This window comes from Aricia agestis, chromosome 3 (assembly GCF_905147365.1).
Source record: "Aricia agestis chromosome 3, ilAriAges1.1, whole genome shotgun sequence".
In the NCBI taxonomy this organism is placed as follows: domain Eukaryota; kingdom Metazoa; phylum Arthropoda; class Insecta; order Lepidoptera; family Lycaenidae; genus Aricia; species Aricia agestis.
The window spans coordinates 9,843,732-9,862,987 of record NC_056408.1 but is presented as its reverse complement, the minus strand read 5'-3'; the positions used below and the strand labels follow the sequence as shown (position 1 = coordinate 9,862,987).

The 19,256-nt window shown below is 34.3% G+C and overlaps 1 protein-coding gene across 1 annotated transcript in view; it reads right to left on the bottom strand.

Annotated features, from left to right (window-relative positions):
- LOC121740448 (homeobox protein abdominal-B-like) overlaps positions 1–4,469 on the bottom strand; it is a 114,381-nt gene extending 109,912 nt beyond the window's left edge. Inside the window, exon 1 of the mRNA XM_042133141.1 lies at positions 4,380–4,469. The gene's annotated coding sequence lies outside the window, so the exon portion shown is untranslated. The remainder of the gene's footprint in view (positions 1–4,379) is intronic.
- Between the last annotated feature and the right edge of the window lie 14,787 nt (positions 4,470–19,256).

Here is a 19,256-nt window from a genome sequence, read left to right as displayed (position 1 = left end):
AGCAACATTAACTACTCAAAAGCTTTCCTTTGCGCCTAGTTGGTGAACATTTTTTTTCTATTTGTCTGTAGTATGTATTTGTGTATTTTCACCATACTATCAAGGGTCACATTTCGGCCTGTCATTCGACAGGGGTTGATTTTTGAGAAAAGTTTATCTGAGCTTTTTTGCTTCCCTTGGCGCCCCCTATCGATTAGTATATTCAAAAAGGGTGGTTATAAGAGGTTAAAATTTTGAGTCTTTTTTCCATAGTGCCCCGTTTCCTTCAGTCCAACCCAAATGTGTGCCTAACGCTCTGGAGTAAAGGTTGAATTTGTTACTTATGTTAAATTTTATGGTACTTGAACTTGTTTTTTTTTTGTATTAAAATCGCTTTGAAATGTACCAAATAAATAAGGACATAACGTGATGACTGATGATATTTTATGGTGTTGTGTGTATATTAAATCCATATTATACAACCATGTGAGTTGTGACATTGGTGACCCTGACATGGAAGTGATGATGATGATGATGAATGTAATTTGCATAGTAGCATATGCTTTCAGTTCTTAAAACAACGCCTAAACCCCCAAACTTGTATCTATAAGGAATCCGGAGTTCTCTTAGTATCTTCGGAACCATAGTATACCTTGGTGCAAAATCTTGCGTTTTGGTAGCATATGCTTAGGATGCTTCTCACAAAACCAAAATCACCATATGTTTCGATATAAATTTTGAGGAGTTCCCTCGATTACTCATGGATCCCATCATCAGATCACCACTTTTGTGAAAATGGGAAAAAATTGGAGTGAAACCTAATATAACAAAACAAAAATTTTGAAAATCGGTTCACAAACTGCGGAGTAGTGGTCGAACATACAAAAAAAAATATCCACAGCCGAAAATATAACCTCCTCGTTTTTTGGAAGTCGGTTAAAAATTGGGTCGTTCTGAGAAAATTGTTGTTGTATATGTAGGTCGCATATAGGACGGTCGTAGGTGTATAATATTATTTTCTCTACAGTAAGTTTTCGGAGACTTCGGAGATCGGATGCATATAAATGTAATCAAAGATAGGCAAACTATTTCAACGATGGCAGTCATCCTATTGTTACTGGCACCTGAGATTTTTTGTTGGAAAATACTTAATGCCAATAATAGGATTATCTGAAGAGCCATGCTTCGCCACGAATGGGCCGGCTCGACCGGAGAAATACCACGTTCTCACAGAAAACCGGCGTGAAACAGCGCTTGCGCTGTGTTTCGCCGAGTGAGTGAGTTTACCGGAGGCCCAATCCCCTACCCTATTCCCTTCTCTACCCTCCCCTATTCCCTTCCCTTCCTTACCCACCCCTATTACCCTATTCCCTCTTAAAAGGCCCGCAACGCACCTGCAGCTCTTCTGATGCTGCGAGTGTCCATGGGCGACGGAAGTTGCTATCCATCATGTGACCCGTTTGCTCGTTTGCCCCTTTATTTCATAAAAAAATTATGATGCGATATTTTTGTTCTATAATATTATTATTATAATTTAGCAAGGCTGATGATGCTAGCTACAAGGATAGTAGGACTAAAACGCGTTATTTGGTTAGCGGCGCGGCGTTGTGGCAGCGCGACGCGCAAATGTTGAACCGGCAAAGCGGTGTTTGCTCATGTTTCGCTACGTTTGTTCAGCAAACTTCAAAATTAATGTTATTGCTGTTTTACTACGAAACATTGTGATTTTGTCTACTGCTGTGTCTATTTGTATCGATTGTTTTGTAGTGTGATAAATTGAGAATATCTAATAATAGTTTCCCATTTATAATTCACTAGTGGTCCGCCCCGGCTCCGCCCGTGGTACATATATAGCCTATAGCGTTCAGGGGTATCTAAGCTATACATTGGTAAAAGAATTTTTGAAATCGGTCCAGTAGTTCCTGAGATTATTGCGTTCAAACAAACAAACAAACTCTTCAACTTTTTAATATTATGAGTATAGATTTTGGGTATGTAATAAAGATGTTGGTCAATTTACAGACCAACAAGATAAGCACACAAAATTTCAATTAAAAATAAGTCTAGCTATTTCGGAGAAGTCAACAAACGTGATGACACGAAAATTTTATTCAACTAAAGCTTTTTCAGGGCTTCCATTTTCCTTACGATATAGTTACAGAAGATCTAGGGATAGTTACGAATTACGATTGGCTTACGACATGGCGACAGTTATAAGAAAAGTTTTTAACCGACTTCCAAAAAGGAGGAGGTTATATGTTCGGCTGTGGAGATTTTTTTTCTACAATAATTTTATTATTATCAAGTGAAACACAATAATATTATGTAAGTAAGTTATAAATAGTCCATGATATTATAAACTATCATTGTGTGTAAATAAATTATTTCGTTTTTTACCTTTTTATTTTTAAATATATTTAACCTGAGAGATTTAATATGATTTATTTTTGATTTTCCATTATTTAAAACTTTAGGAGTAGATCAAGTACTTCCTACTTGATGATTAAAGGTGCCCATACACGGGACAATTTGTCGTTTCGATCGATCGTCAAGAAAATCGTCCAATCGATCTTTTGAACGTAAAATCGTTTGCGATATTGCTACACATGTACAATTTGTCGTTCGATTTTAACATCGAGGAGATAAATCGTTACGATAATTGTCCCGTGTATGGCCACCTTAAGTGATGATGATGAATGAAATTAAATGATAAAAAATAAATTAACTTGGAATAACTAATATTAAAGTATTGGAATGTTAAGCTGTTATTAGTTTACAACTCAACAGATTTAACAATAATTTGCCTAGATAAAACTGCACCTTACTAGCAGTAAGGCCGCCATTAAGGACATTTTGATTTCTTTGCTAATTTTTGGATATATATTTTTTTTGGATCAAATAGAGATTTTATTTTACTAATACATACTATGTTAAAAACTTTTCGATTGTTAAATAAATAAATAATTGCAAAATAAAAATATAAACAGTACTATTGCCGCTTCTTACATGTCAGTTACGTTATCATAGAATTCCTTAAAATTTTTACACTGAAACATTATCATAATAATTAAAAAATATAATTTATTATTATAATAAATACCTAGGCCGGTATAAATAGTCAATACTCAAGATGTATCTCGGTCTCAAGACACGGTTCAGGCTCTGTGATTGGTTGGCTGTCAAAATTTGGCCCAATCATAGAGGCGAACCGCGTCTTGAGACCGAGATGCATCTTGAGTCCTGACTATTTATACCGGCCCTAATGTTATGAGACGTCACTTACTAACAATAGTACAGATAAAGAGGAAGTTCATGAGTTGTAATTGTTGGTAATTGGTAAGATAATATATTATGATGTTTATTATCATTAGCTTGCATAAATTATAAATCTTATATTTATAATAATACCTACTTTAGTTGTACTAGTATTGAAACCTAAACTTGGTACTACTAATATATATTATGTGCCTAAACTTATTTAATACTTATTTATAGGCTCATAAATTCTAAGCTTAGGTTAAATTATCATTATCTATTTATTAATTGAGGTTTATCCAATCCAAATTAATGTTAAGTTAAATATTATGTTTTGTCCCTCATTTCAAGTATTTATGAAAGAAAAGAAAAGATATTTTTACATAGGAGTAACTTTAGATCGGATCATCGCAAATGGGGCTTGATGTCTAAAAATATGTTTTCTTTGGTCACTCTTTTTTTCATATTATTGTTGGTTGATACTTGAAAACTATATACAACAACAGTCTAATAAGTATCTTCATGGCCGTACCCAGGTTCTCGGCCAGGGGGGGGCAAATTACTCAGGTTTTGGGCCAGGTGGGGGCAAATCAGTTTTTTTATAAGCTAGGTGTTTAAAAAAAATAATAATTTTTTGCTGTAAAAATATTGTATTGCAAACAAATGGCAAAAATTCGTTTTCTAAATTTTTAATTTTTATAGATAAAGTAATATAATTTTATAGTAATATACTTAGTAGGGACGTGAACATGATCCAGGGGGGGCCAGCTGCCCCCCCTGCCCCCTCCCCCCCCTCGGTACGCCCATGAGTATATTTGTGCGTCTACTTGAAGACATTTCACTGCTTTTGAATAGATCATTGTTTATAGTATGAGCAATAAAACTAATAAGATAAATGAAAAGCTCAAAATTTTCCGAAACTTATACTAAATTACTAACAAGTGCACCATGGTAATTGTTTCCTAAAGCGTGCCTTATTGGTAATAATTATTAATAATTGCAGAAATATTTAGGTAGATCATAAATCAACAAAATGAGTTCACCTTATGGAGTAAAATTCAACGTAAAGTGTCGATTTGTCACACCAACTCGAAGTCCTGTTGGCGGTGCAAACAGCGGCATGCGACAGAACAATTATCACTTACCTGTGACTTATCACTACACTGCACTTATATTCGGATTACAGTCATCACTTATTATACTGGTTGAGTGTTTGGAGTTTAGAGGTTATGCGCGACACGGCCGGTCGGAGCGGCGGCTAAAGGAGGTATGCGCTCAGCGGGCGGGGCGAACGATCTCGGACTTGGCTCATCCCTATTCAGCCTCCAGGCCCCAGGGTGCGCAATGCGCTAAGAATTTATGAAAATTTTCTTAAATAATTTTATAGCGTTTTTCGCCTTTTATTGGACGTAAACGTGCGCTGTTTATATGCAAAGCGGACTGGTTATTATTTTCGCTTTAGATATGAGCAATTCAGTGACGACCTTGAGAATGGTTACTGGACTATTTGTTTAAGCCAGACGTGAGCTGTGAGACAACTGGCTAGACTAACAATAAGTCGTGACTAGTTTGTAGCACTCAATTAGTAAGCAAAAATATAATTAGGTGCTTAGTTATACCAATTTATTACTACCTACTAGTAGCCAGTGGCTCTAGTGTTCGACAGACTATAAATATTACGGTCCTATACAATTCAAGCGACTCCCCTCCCAATTTAGTTCATACATATAACAATATAAAATACCTGTTCTACTTAGTCTTTTTGGCTTCAGTGACTTGGTATGCTAAGTTAAAGTTTGACATAATATTATTTACTATGTTTTGCTCTAATACGAGCTAAAGGAGCAGGAGCAGGATTCGTAATTCGCAAGAAGGTCCATAATCCACATGGTCACCATAGTAACAAAACACTTTAACGCTCACCGCACGAGCTACATCCAAAGTTGGTGAGCCTACATTCAAAGTTAATAAAATAATTTAATGTACATATTTCCCTACCCGTGTAGGTACTCCGATGGAACTGGTAATGCTGATACCGTAAGGTTGCATTTAATTATGCCGTAAATCATCAGCTTATCAGGCATCGTAGCCGGCTTTTAGTCGGCAGCAGACATGCGCACAGCGTACTCAATTTTTGAAGTTGCTACATTAAAAGTATTAAAGCTTGGGTAAAATTTATTATTTGAGGATGATGAATTGTTGATGACAATGATCCCTAAAAGTACACGGTCATCAATATGATGAACTTTTTTTAGCGTTTTCACTTACAAGATGACTTGTTTCAGAATCGTAGACCAGATCAAAGTGATGCTACATAATATAATACTAGTTTTAAAATGTCTTGATCGCAGCCAATCTGAATCTGTCTGGAAATTGCTTTAGTCCAGTAACGTTAAACTTAAAAATAGTAAAACCTTTGTCCACACTGTGCCTTTTTGTGTTCGTCAAGGGCATGCGTTATAGCGCAGTCAACAGCAACCGTGAGGCATGCCCACGACGCATGCCCTCTGACCGTATCCAAAAAACAAAAATGCCAATTTTGGCGTCGCATTCGTTGACGCATTCAATTATTGAATGCGCCAAAATGAAAGTTGAATGAAAGAAGATGACGAAAATTGAAGACGAAAGCGCATAGTGTGGACATAGCTATTAATTAGTACTAAAATTCGTTTATCGCGCCAGAATCGTATTAATTTTTCGTTTTTTAGGGGCCAAATGGCAAAAAACGGAACGCTTATAGATTCGTCATGTCTGTCTGTCTGTCCGTCCGTATGTCACAGTCACTTTTCTCCGAAACTATGAGAGCTATACTATTGAAACTTGGTAAGTAGATGTAGTCTGTAAACCGCATTAAGATTTTGATACAAAAATGGAAAAATTATTAAAAATTTTAGGTGTCCCCATAGGTACAACTGAAACAACAGTTTTTTTTTTCATCTAAGCTGTGCGTGCGGGGTATCTATGGATAGGTCTTAAGAAATCATATTGAGGTTTCTACTATCATTTTTTTCTAACCTGAATAGTTTGCGAGAGAGACTCTTCCAAAGTGGTGAAATTTGTGTCCCCCCCCCCCCCCCTCTTATTTCTAAAGTATAGGCATGATAAGGCTAAAAAAAATATATGATGTACATTACTATAAAAACTGCCAACGAAAATTGGTTTGAACGAAATCTAGCAAGTAGTTTTTTTTATACGTCGTAAATATGGTAAACCTTAAATTAATTTTAATTAAATCAACTGAAACATAAAAATAAATATAAAACCTTTTAATTTCATAAAAATAAACCTTATTGTTGCTGCGGAACCCTTCATGGGCGAGTCCAACTCGCACTTGACCGGTTTTTAACTATGTCCTTTCCCGGGACTCAAAACATCTCCATACCAAACAGTAAAAGCAGTTTAGTGGTTTGGGTGTGAAGAGGTAACAAACAGACATAAAGACACTTTTGCATTTATAATATTGGCATGGATTTGTTTACAGGCTCCGAGATCCTGGATAAAGCAACCAAAAAACATGCCTCATACAACAAGCCTGCGTGAGTTTAAAACGTTATCCAGAAAGGCAAAAAATATATAAGAGCACAAGGCACCTGATAGTGGGCTATCAATCACTCAGCCACCTGCAGGAGAACCCAACTCTGCAATGGGTTCACATAATATTTACAGTAAAAAAGGGAGCGAAAATTTAAAAGAGTTTTTAAGTAACTAGCAAAATGTAGCAGAAAAAATATTATAATGAAGTATTCAGGGTTTAAAAGAGCTTAAAAATAATATAGCACAGTGAAAATCACACAATTAGATTATTATTAAGATTTTTAGATGCTCTACAAATTGAACCTAATTGGTAGTGTTTAATTGAAAATAAACCTTATTATCAAAATGAAGCTACTCACAAAAATTAGCTTGATGGTAATAAAAAAAAATTGATCTACGGAACCCGGACTATTAAGTAACTTCCTTCAACATTAAAAGTACTCACTTAAGTTCCAAATTATGATAAAATAACAAATTAAATTTAGTGTTTAAAAGAAGTAAACAGTAAACACTTCTCTGAAGCACTTACTTTATGTTAGTCATTCCTACCATTCCTAAGTTACCTACGTTTTGACGTTTTTATTATCCGTTGGTTTTGACCCAAAAATTTCTCAAATACAAAAAAAATATGAAAGTATCAAAAACATTAAAATATATGAATATTTATATCGTTAAGTACGTAATGACAAATCCATGTCGAAAACCGGATGGTCTTAAAGGCATTATAAGGGTAGCAACTAATAATCACAATGTAAAAGGCTTTATTAATGCTAATGCCTTAATATTTGACGAACTAAATTACTTACTCTAGGTCTCCTAAGATTATAATCTGGCAAATATTTTAACACTGTCGTTTTCTGCCGTATTTGGGTTAGATTAATAATTATTAATATAGAAGATCATAGAAATGATAACATATTTTGCCTTGTTATGGTGATAATAAATCTTCATAAATTATAGCTAGTATAATCCTTTTCGAGGTTTTGTTAAATTGAAGTATTTAAAGATTTTTATCGCAATGTTTTTTTAATGTTGACAATAATTATATGTTACTAACTACTAACGTTCTATGCTGAGTAAGCTATTGTTATTCGCATTCTACAAACAGTAAATTTCTATTTATTGGGATTAAGGCGATGCCTTGATAATTTGGCTGTAGCGATATCGATTTTTCTCAGCACTAAAGCTAAGAATATTACTAAAGCTAAGAAATTAAAGTTCATTGTCATTATTTATCATGACTTTGTATTTGAATTACCCATAGCATAACACGATTGGTCTACTTTTATAACACAGAATAATCAATCAAAAAGACCTATGTAAAAAAAGGGATTCTAATTTTGCTAACAGAGGAGAATGATTAAAGCTTCCAAAATTTGTACATATATTGGTTCAAGCAAACACTTTAATTTGCCCATAGTTTAAATGATATATTATATATTTATGGTTTTTAAATTACGCGACAAAAACCATTTTGTCGCTTACGCCCTTTCCATTTCTTGCTGTTCCATTTCTTGTTTTCTATGAGGGGCCGGGCTGGATGGAAAACAAGCAATCTAAAACATATCCAACACGGTTTTTTACTTTAACGCGGCGTCACCTTAAGGACCTGAATTTGCCTACATTGACTAGGTATGGTGGTGTTTTGTTTGTTGTGATTAATAGAAAAGAAAAATCTGCATTCCGTATTGCTAGTTTATATCATCAGTTTAAATAAAAGTCTTCGGTTTATATAGGCACTTTGAAAATATGCTTACAAAAATCGTTGGTAAGGACAGGAAGATTTGGTTGGAGGGTAAATTAGGTCTAAACAGACTGTTGGAGGGTGAATAAGGCAGCAACAACTTAACAATTAAAAGCTTTTAGGGTAAGGGTATTTAATCATCAAAATGTATGTAAGAAAATCCATTCCAATTTCGAACAAAACACGTTAAGAACTTATAGTGATAACATCAGCCATTATATTTCCAAGACCAAATTTTTTCAAAGCTCAACAGAAAAGTAAAGGGGTTCGTACATTTTTGTATGGAGCCTGGCATATCTAGCCGCTGGCCATTTTGGTTTTTTCCGAGCACGATAAAAATGGTATATTTGGATAGAGGACACTTATACAAACAATAAATGTTAGATAACATAGTATCCTAAAGTGTCACGTTTCCGAGATAGTTGGAAGTAAAGATCGCCATTTGTGTCCTTTGTACTCATATACTTCTAAATATCTCGGAAACGTGACACTTTAGGATACTATGTTAAATAACATTTATTGTTTGTATAAGTGTCCTCTATCCAAATATACCACTTTTATCGTGCTCGGAAAAAATCAAGATGGCCGGCGGCTAGATATGCCACAAAGTTGCGGTAGGTTCTGGAGCACCATGGGGTTTAAGTGGGTAGCAGGAGTCCCACATACCCCGGCCGATATCCCCAATTTGCCGGGGATGCGTAAAGCATTTCCCCATGTTAAAAAAAAAGATATGCCACAAAGGTTCGTACCCCTTATGCAATCTTTCATTAAAGCCTGGGTAAACTAAAACACGTCGACAAACAAAAGTATTGCAGAATATTGGTAAGCGTGCCACTCGCGTGTTGACTCACATCCCGCGGTAACAAAGTGTTTTGCCAGCGTGAACTTTTGTAGTGGTAGAAGAAAAAATAATAGTTATTTTCTCGTTGACATTTATTACGATAAGCTATGCATATAAAGTGAAGAACATACTATTTTTAAAATAGAAATATACTTTGCGCCTATATAGAGCACACCGCGGGAAAAGATTTTGCGTGTAGAGGGAAAACCAATGTGTCAATAAAAAACTCCATAATAGGCTTGTTTTTTCATCAAAATTTAAAGCTTCAAAAATTTCAAGGCAATACTTTTCTCGATTCCTAAATATAGAGGTTTCAAGCATTTGTAACAAATTAAGTTTATCTTCTTTTTTTTTAATCATAAGGGGGCAAACGAGCAAACGGGTCATCAGATGGAAAGTAACTTCCGTCGCCCATGGACACTCGCAACATCAGAAGAGCTGCAGGTGCATTGCCGGTCTTTTAAGAGGGAACAGGGGAGGATAAAGAAGTGAATAGGGAAGGGTAGGGTAGGGAAGGAAATATGGGAGGGTAGGGATGGGAAAAGGGTAGGTGATTGGGCCTCCGGTAAACTCACTCACTCGGCGAAACACAGCGCAAGCGCTGTTTCACGCCGGTTTTCTGTGAGCCCGTGGTATTTCTCTGGTCCCATTCGTGCCGAAGCATGGCTCTACCACGTCATACTTCTTTGCTGACTGTACTCAGTACATTACTCCTAATAGGATAGCCGGGTGTTTGCGGAGAGTGCTAATTGTTGACGGCGACGCGACTTTGCTGATCTTAGTTCTTACACCTCTACACTCACTATGCGAGCTGAGCTGGGACTTGGGCCTAGATTCTTCTATTTGTATGCATTTGTATAATTATTTAATTTTCATACATTTACAGTTTACACATACTACATTAAAGTTAGGAAAAATAACTACTTAATAATTTTAAAAATTTTTATTTGGTTCTATTACAAATAATTTAAAAAAATATAAAAACACGATTTACTTATCGATATTGCACCCAATTGGGTGCACTAGTATACAACTAACAAAAAACCTAATGCCTTTCAGGCTATAGATCCTACTTAAGGTGACGCCGCGTTAAAGTAAAAAACTGTGTTGGATATGCTTTAGATTGCTTGTTCATCAAGGCGTCGCCTTAAGCTAACAAACTCAACGAAAACGAACTCATTTTGGGGCAATCGGCGTAATGAAGCTTTGACTCTACAAAATCTTCCAGACATTGTCAATGTTAAAAAATATTGAAAAATACTTATGCAAGTTATCTAAGCTTTCGGCAGTTTCGGCACTTTTCAATAGCGCTTTTTATTATAATAATCTAAGAGTTAATCAATAACATTCAAACGACTATTGAAAAGATAAGTCTATCTTATAAGTTTATTAAAAGAATGGGGTTTAGATGTTTTATTCAGTGGTTTATACTCTTCATAACTACTCTGTGAGCAGTCCAAGTCGTGTCCAATGTCGTATTTTATAAATAAATAATTTTCCATTCCAACGGAATTGTCTCAGCGATGTCCACATGGATTTATTTAAAATTTATGACACACCGAACCCTGTCGTAAAGTTTAATACAAGTTCGATCCCAAGGATATACTGCAAGACGTTGTTTGTCCGGATTGAACAAAATTGTGTCTAGCATCATCATCACCGCTTAAAATATAACTTATTAGGGGACAGTGGAACCCCGAGAGAATAAAACATAGTTTTTAGCAGTAAATTTTGGCTATGAGCACTTTTTTCCGAACTTTCGTCTATTATCCAGCACCCTTAACTACTGTCGCTGAAAGTTGCAGAAAACTCTGGAATAAGAATTGATGAGATGAGATGAACTATATTCGTGTAAATCTAGATATTAGTATAATAATATTATGTCAATAAATTACGTTACATTATGCCGTAACGATAATAGGTAACTATATCGTATTATAAAATGGCTTACCGTTGTTGGTCAATGTATAAAGTTGCTAAGCATTTGTGTACTAACCTACAAATATTTTTTTATTGTATTATGAATGCAGTCTTGTTCTAAATGACATAACATGGCTGCATTCAAAACTAAATACTTTTTTTGCGTGTAGGTACCCAAATGCTTAACAGAGTCCAGACATTTTAATCATTCGACATGTCTGTTTCCCACCAAGCTGCATCTCAGGAACCGTGATAACTAGACTTGAGCTACGAGTACCTGATTTCAAAATCAGATATAAAACTGTTAACGATTATTGTTAAGCATTGAGTGTTTTTTACGATTACAATCGTAATTTACCGATGTAATTAAATTAATTAACTATTATATTAATTGCTACGATTTTATGATTTTTAAATGATTCAGTACTCAGTAGCCACTTTTTACTTTATTAAGGCTTTAATAATTATAAAAAGACGAGAAAGTTAAGAAACTTATTGCTACTTTCAAAGTAAGCTGTCTGGCACAACATAATATAAAAGTAGAGTCAGTAGACACTGTACAGTATTCCTACTATCGCCAATCCATACTAAAATTATAAATACGAATGTGAGTCTGTTCTCTTCTTCGTTCAATTCAATATCAAATAGTTCGATCTAATCGGGATTAGATTGAACGATTTCGATTAAACCGCACGAAGTCACAACGATAACATTTTAGGTATGGCCGAGATGACTACGAGTACATAAAATGCTGAGGCTCTGCAAAAATCAAGTCGATATTTCATGTTTTTTTTTTTATGAAATCAGGGGGCAAACGAGCAAACGGGTCACCTGATGGAAAGCAACTTCCGTCGCCCATGGACACTCGCAGCATCAGAAGAACTGTAGGTGCGTTGCCGGCCTTTTAAGAGGGAATAGGGTAATATAGGAGGATAGGGATGGGAAGGTAAGGGAATAGGGGAGGGTAGGGAAGGAAATAGGGTAGGGGATTGGGCCTCCGGTAAACTCACTCACTCGGCGTGAAACAGCGCTTGCGGTTTTCTGTGAGAACGTGGTATTTCTCCGGTCGAGCCGGCCCATTCGTGCCGAAGCATGGCTCTCCCGCGTATAAATGTCCTTTTCATTCATGGTGGATGCATGAATATTTTTAAGTAAGCATTAAAATTTAAAACTATCTTTGGCAATTATTCTTTAACCTTATAGCTACTTGTCCCGGCTAACACTAAAGTGTAAACGAAATCGAAATCCCTTTGTCTTAGCAAATAAATATCACCTTTTTTCGCTTCGGACGAAACGTAATATTTATTTTAACACCCAATTCGACACATCTACGCAACAAAAAGAAAAAAATAAACAAAACCAAAACAGCGGAAGGGTTGTTTGGAAAAAAAAGAATTCGGTAGTCTCAACAATAACCTCTTTTGCATATCGGAACGTAAATATTTATTGTGACAATAGTTAAAAGGAAGCGTGGCAATATGCCACCAGGCTTTCACTTTCAATTTTTTTTTCTTTTTTTCGTAAACCCTTCAATGCTACTGTTTGCAAGCTGATTTGCATAACTAAGACGCTTATTTTGGCGCTAAAAGTGAAAACGATAGTAAAGGGTATTAGTTAACGTAAGGGCCAGTATTGATAGTGTACTTGTTAGTATTAGACGTAAGTGCTAGAAAATGTATCAAAGTAGGTATAAATTATAATGCTTGAAGTGTAATTTGATGATAATTAGTGATTAAGAGCCTACAAGCTTTATGTGATTTTTGAATCAAACACTCGCGGTAATAAGTTTTTATTCTAAGTTGTAAACAGTAAGTTATGTTTTGAATTTTGATTATTAACTAAGTATTATATGATAGCTCCTAGTTTATTTATTCAATAGCCTTATTCATTTGGTCTTATTTTAACACCAGCGCAGCATAAGTGCAGCTTATTGGGCCTTTATGATTATACTTCTCAAATTAGTCAAACGTTAACTCGGAATATATTGCCAGCGGGTGCAATAAACGCTGTCCGATTCAGTGAATGCACTACATCGATCAATACAAAATAGCCTCTATCACCACGTCTTAAAGCTCAACTTTCCGACCCCAAACGCGCTACCTAAAGCAGTCAAGATCTGTTAATAGGCCGTGCACATACGGACTGTTTGCATATTTTGTTTGAGCGTTTTGTGCCGGCTTAACAAAAATGATTTTCAATATTTAGTATGCACGAGACTTTAGGACCGATATTTGTCGTTAAATATTTATTTGTACGGCGGTCTCTCTGTTACTCTTTGCAGTTACGCCAGCGTGTCAGTAACAAGTTAACAGTATTGAACAAATATTATAAACAAAAGTGTACTGTATCTCCCTTCTAAAGAATTTACGGGCAAGCTAAGAGTTAAGACAGTGTTCTATCTAAAATATCTGTGGCTTAATTCATATTTCACTATTCACCAAGACCTAAGTGTAACCATTAGCTAAGTCCACACTGTGCACTTTCATCTTCAATTTTAGTCATCAACTTTCGTATTGGCGCATTCAATAATTGAATGCGTCAAGGTACGCAATTTACACGTTGCGCAAAATATTGTCATTTTTGAAGTTTTGAATACGGTCAGAGGGCATGCATCGCGGACATGCCTCACGTTCGCTGTTGACTGTGCTATAACGCATGCCCTTGACGAACAGAAAAAGGCAAAGTGTGGGCAAAGCTATTGACCACTTTTTTGTCATATTCTTCTTTGGATTGAGGCCAACCAAACTGACCCTCATTAATGGGTTGTTATAAGCTAATTATTTCTTCCAAAATAAAATAGCTAAAAATTAGGCATAACCCAAGACCTAAAGACATTAACGCGATCCTATGAATTAGTACTTCATTTTTAAAATCAAATCAGTAATTTTAATTCAGCTACGGTGAAAGAAACACTAGGTACGTAGACTGCTGAGCTTTCAAAAACATTACCCTCCTTTTTACCTTCGTCGCTTGTATTAATAATAGTATTGTAAAATACGGCACAGATGATTCAAATTAAAATTGGGTCAATATCCTAAAGGTTAGGTCATAAAGTTTATTTTAAATCCGTCAGCTGTGTAAGGCTGGGCCGTAATAGATGCGGTTCGGTTTATTGACGTGTCATATAACTCGTTCGGAACCACACTCCGACCTTTTAGTCCAATTTCAAACACAAACGAGACTCAACGTATAATGAATATTGAAATTCCATGTTTTGGTATTATGTGCACGTGAAAATACGAGTGAACTTTTACAGGTATGTTCCCAAACTTCCCATTACAGTTAATAACGTAGTTCTCTGATGAGTTGATAGTTGTATTTAAAACTCTTGTCACTATGGTCCTAAACTGTATTTAAACTTGTCTTATCTACATAATATTATTGTATCTTATAGCCCAGTTATTATTAAAGGTTCAATCTCAGCAAAGATTTATTTTTATCGCAGTGACTTGCAGCATGTGACTTGTATAAAAATAAAAAAAACAAAATGGCGTCGACCCCAAGCTGTCATCGCGATGTTTCAACATAAGAATTGAGACAAAATATGAAAGAACATAGATCCTTTGAGGCATCAGGCACTGTAACAATTATTATGTTCTTTAAGTAAGTCAGTACTTACCTTAACGTAAATATGTTGCAGATTATGCAAGCTTTTTCAGCTTGCATATTATTTCTGGCATATTAACTTATTCCCCTGTGATACCAAAATTATTTCTTTATAATTTTGAAGAAGAATGCTCAAAGATATAATTTTATAACTTGCTATCAGTAAAACAATTTTTAAATTTAGTTAACTATATCAAAAGATAACCTAATAATATATAAAATTAAAATAAAAAAACAACTTAATATTACTTGTGATATATGAAAATAGTTAGATTATCATTATTATTCTGCCAGTTGTTTTCTAACCTACCATTAAAATAGTTTCACCTCTAGAACTATGAAAAAGTTCTTTACAAGTGTGAGAGAAGATGCTCTTTAAAGTAGAGTTTCGTGTATGGTTAAAGTAGCGATTCTGTTCACACAAGTTTGTTAAATAACATTGTAAGTAACTACAAAGTTTCAAAGATCAGCAAAAAGTTAACTTTTTTGCAGGTCTTTATAACACGTACACAGTTTAGGACTAGGGCACCTCAGTCTTCACAATTTTTCAAGGAGACTAATAATAAAAATTACTGTTAACAAATACATAATAATATGCAACATATTTTTTCTATTTTCTTTGAATTTTAATTAGAATTTTTCCTAAAAAAGTGAAATGAACAGTACTTGAAGTTCATAATAGCTGAAGTCTGAACGGAGTGGGTAAAAATATGTTCAGTAAACCAACTGAAAGTTTAGTTTACTAACTAAACCTAATACCAAGAAGCCATATTATTAGATAACAAATACCTACCTGCTTATATTTTAAAAAATACAAACAATACATATTGTGTGTAACTTTTATTTTAATTTAATACCAACTTTTCAAGGACAAATTAATAAATCTATTGAGTATACCCAATACTTTTTTAATATTTACTATCGTCGTATTTAGTTATTTAATCAAAGTATTTAAATAATGTCACAATCTCATAAATAAGGATTAATTAAATATATTTAATGACCAGTTAATTTGACGTCGGATATTTAGCGAATAAAAGTCATAAAAAATTACGAGAGAGAATAAAGAACATTATGCAATTTATCACTAGTATACCTATCATTATTTTACGACTATTTTATTTAAACATTAACAAAATTTATTAAAATAATAAACGCAGTTAGAATGTTAATTTATGTGTCAACAAAATACTCGCACATGTCCTTATCGGCGTTGTTTAATATCTTAATTATATTATCTTAGATCTGCGACAATTTCAATTAATTTTATATTCGTGTCTATGGAGCTAATACTTAACAATTTTTTATTGTTTATTATTTGTAAAATTGTAGGACAGATGTAAAGTGTTGCGAACAGTACATTAACAGCCACGCTTCTGGTAAAAGAAACAGCTGCGGTAGTCGGTAGATAGAAATTTATTTTTGGATATTTTACTAAACCGGTTTATTAATATTGAATAATGAGTATATTCACAAACATCTTCATTCTTAAAATTATATTGCAATTAGTGAATTACTTTACAAAGAAATATTAATATCAAACTATAGACGACGCGGACGCCCGCTCCGTTGTGCGAAAATTCGTACATCGCGCGACTTTTTTCCAGGATAAAACGTATTCTATGACCTTTCCCGGGACTCTAATGTATTTTGATACCAATAATCTGGAAAATCGGTTCAGCCGTTTGGGCGTGAAGAGGTAACAGACTGACGGACAGACAGACACACTTTCGCATATTTTATATTATTAGTATGGGTTGTCCACTAATATGGGAGTCTCCAGTTCCTTTCTGTTATTTGAACTAAATTGTAGTGGACTTGCAAGTTTTATAACCACAATAAAACGATTACTCCCGCAGCCCGCTAAAACCCGCAACATGACCCAATTTCCGCGTATGATTTATTAATTTAATTAATGTTTTATTAATATTTATTATACGTTTGCACCTTATAACGTATAATTAAAAGAGCCCAAACAAAATAATTAACAATAAACATAAAAAGATACAATAAAGATAGCATCATTCTTCTTAACTTTTATTTTTCTAGATTAAAGATATTTTTAATTAAGTATGTAGGAATTTGTGATATATGCGCTATTTAAAAATATTTATTACTATTTTGGCAAGTACCCTTAACTTAACTATACAACAAAATGTATATTAAAACTTAACTTCGGTAAAACTCTGGCACTCTATATTTAGGAGTCTACTCGATACACTTTTAAATAGAATCAATGAAAATAATATAGTTTCTTAAAACTGTTGAATAACTATAATATAATATAAAGGGCCAAACCTTAAAGTTGATAAGAAAATGTGCTAAAACTTAATAATTCTTCTACACAAGCGATAATCGAGAAAACGATGCATTTGGCAAAAAAATGTTAATTAGATTATTCATGACTTTATTGTATTAATTTGTATAAAAACATCCGCTCTATTTTTTCTCGTGAACCATCAGGTTTTTTAAATGTTAGAATAAGTATTACCTGACATAACCTGATTCAGTTACTAAAAACTAATATACGCATACGCATATACGTGTATACGCATTAATAGCTTCGTTATTCTTCTAAGTTTACCAACCAAGTTTTTTACCTACCAACTTTATATTTGAAAGTTTGAAATAAGATTCTATATCTATAATCTGGGTGGGTCGGTGGGTTCCGACGATAAATAGGTCCACATGTGTGAGATAAGGGAACCCGCCTCTCGACGTGAGCCGTAAAATATTATCCTGCTCGCGACATTTACTGCCGATTTGAGATAGGTACCGGGTAAACGTTCCACAGTATATATACTTATGGATATTTTACTTTAAAACTTATGTGCCGGCTTAGGTATTCGCTTTGGCGGGTACGACTGTAGATATGCAAATGGCTCGATCTTTTCGCTTTTTTAAATTTTAACTTAAAGCATTAGTCTCGGAAAAATTGATATTAGTGGAAAAATTAGAACAAAGTATTAAATGTTAAGTCTTTTAACTGTTACATTTTGTGGTTGGTGTTATAGATAGGTACTTAGACTATATACTATTACAGAAGAGGTACTGCTGTGACCAAAGTTACTGAATCCTGTTTTATTATCATTTAATATGGATATTGTTAAGTACTAACTACTTATAAGTCCTTTAAAGAGCTTTTTTAAGAGCCTTTAAAAATGAATTTTACTAATATGTGAGCGTAATCAACTTGCTTGTGTTTAAGGTTATAAAATTTCACGGATACTCTAGTCCTGCGCTACGTCATACGTGTGTTATAATGGTGTTTATGAGCGCTAATGTTCACATCACCACCAAAATTTAATGTCGACTTCTATTATGTGCAGTTTGATTAATTGTGTATCGATGGACAAAATCGCGACGTTGCATTCATACCGTGATCATAAAACGTCGCTAATACACCATAGTGACACCATATTACGCTCTATGTCTTTATTAACAGTTCTCTCACCGTTCTTTTGAAACCATTCTCAAAATTTATGTGCCGAAGTTACGACTTTCTTATGTCCTCCCATTATTCCCAACTATTTTCTGAAACACTGTTTTCTTTATGCGATTTAATACGCCATATTTAGTGTTACAAAGTTGCGAAACGTAAAACGCCTAAAAAATATAAGTGCGAGCACAATCCACTTGAAAATAAATCATCGCCGACACGTCGGATTAAATTGTGATACATTGTAACATAGTGTACAGCTTTATGCTTATATACGGCTTAATATTCTCTTATGTATGGCTTAATATTCTTTAGAGTTCACGAAAAGCATAATGGTTTGGGACGGAGGGCGGGTTTATCTTGTGTGGGTGAATCATGAATATTACATAAATGTTAATGGGAACTTTAATGCTTCTTAAAGTGACACGTGAATATAATTTATATTCAAATTTCTTGCGAACATAGATAGAGAAAATAATATATAGAGCACTGAACACACTATCAGATTAAGTAGAAGATTGTATTAATTTCAATAGATGTTTTCAGCCAAATGAATTTCTCTCTTTTTTAGGGTTCCGTACCCAAAGGGTAAAAACGGGACCCTATTACTAAGACTTCAATGTCTGTCCGTCTGTCTGGCTCTGTGTCTCCAGGCTGTAACTCAAGAACCGCTATAGCTAGACTTCTGAATTTTTTTCTTATAAATGAAAAACAACATGTTTTTAATATAACATTATTCCTAAAAACATTGATAAAGTTAAAGAATGTAGAGCAGTGAACACTTTCCTATAACCCTTTTAGTTGTTATAAATTTACGTAAAACTTTTTGTAGAACATGTTGAATATTATTTTGTCTTGCTTAAGGTGCTAAAATTTGGCACAAAACGCCTTGATATAACTGAACTCTTAGGCAAGATACTTTCGTTAATGTCTTTATT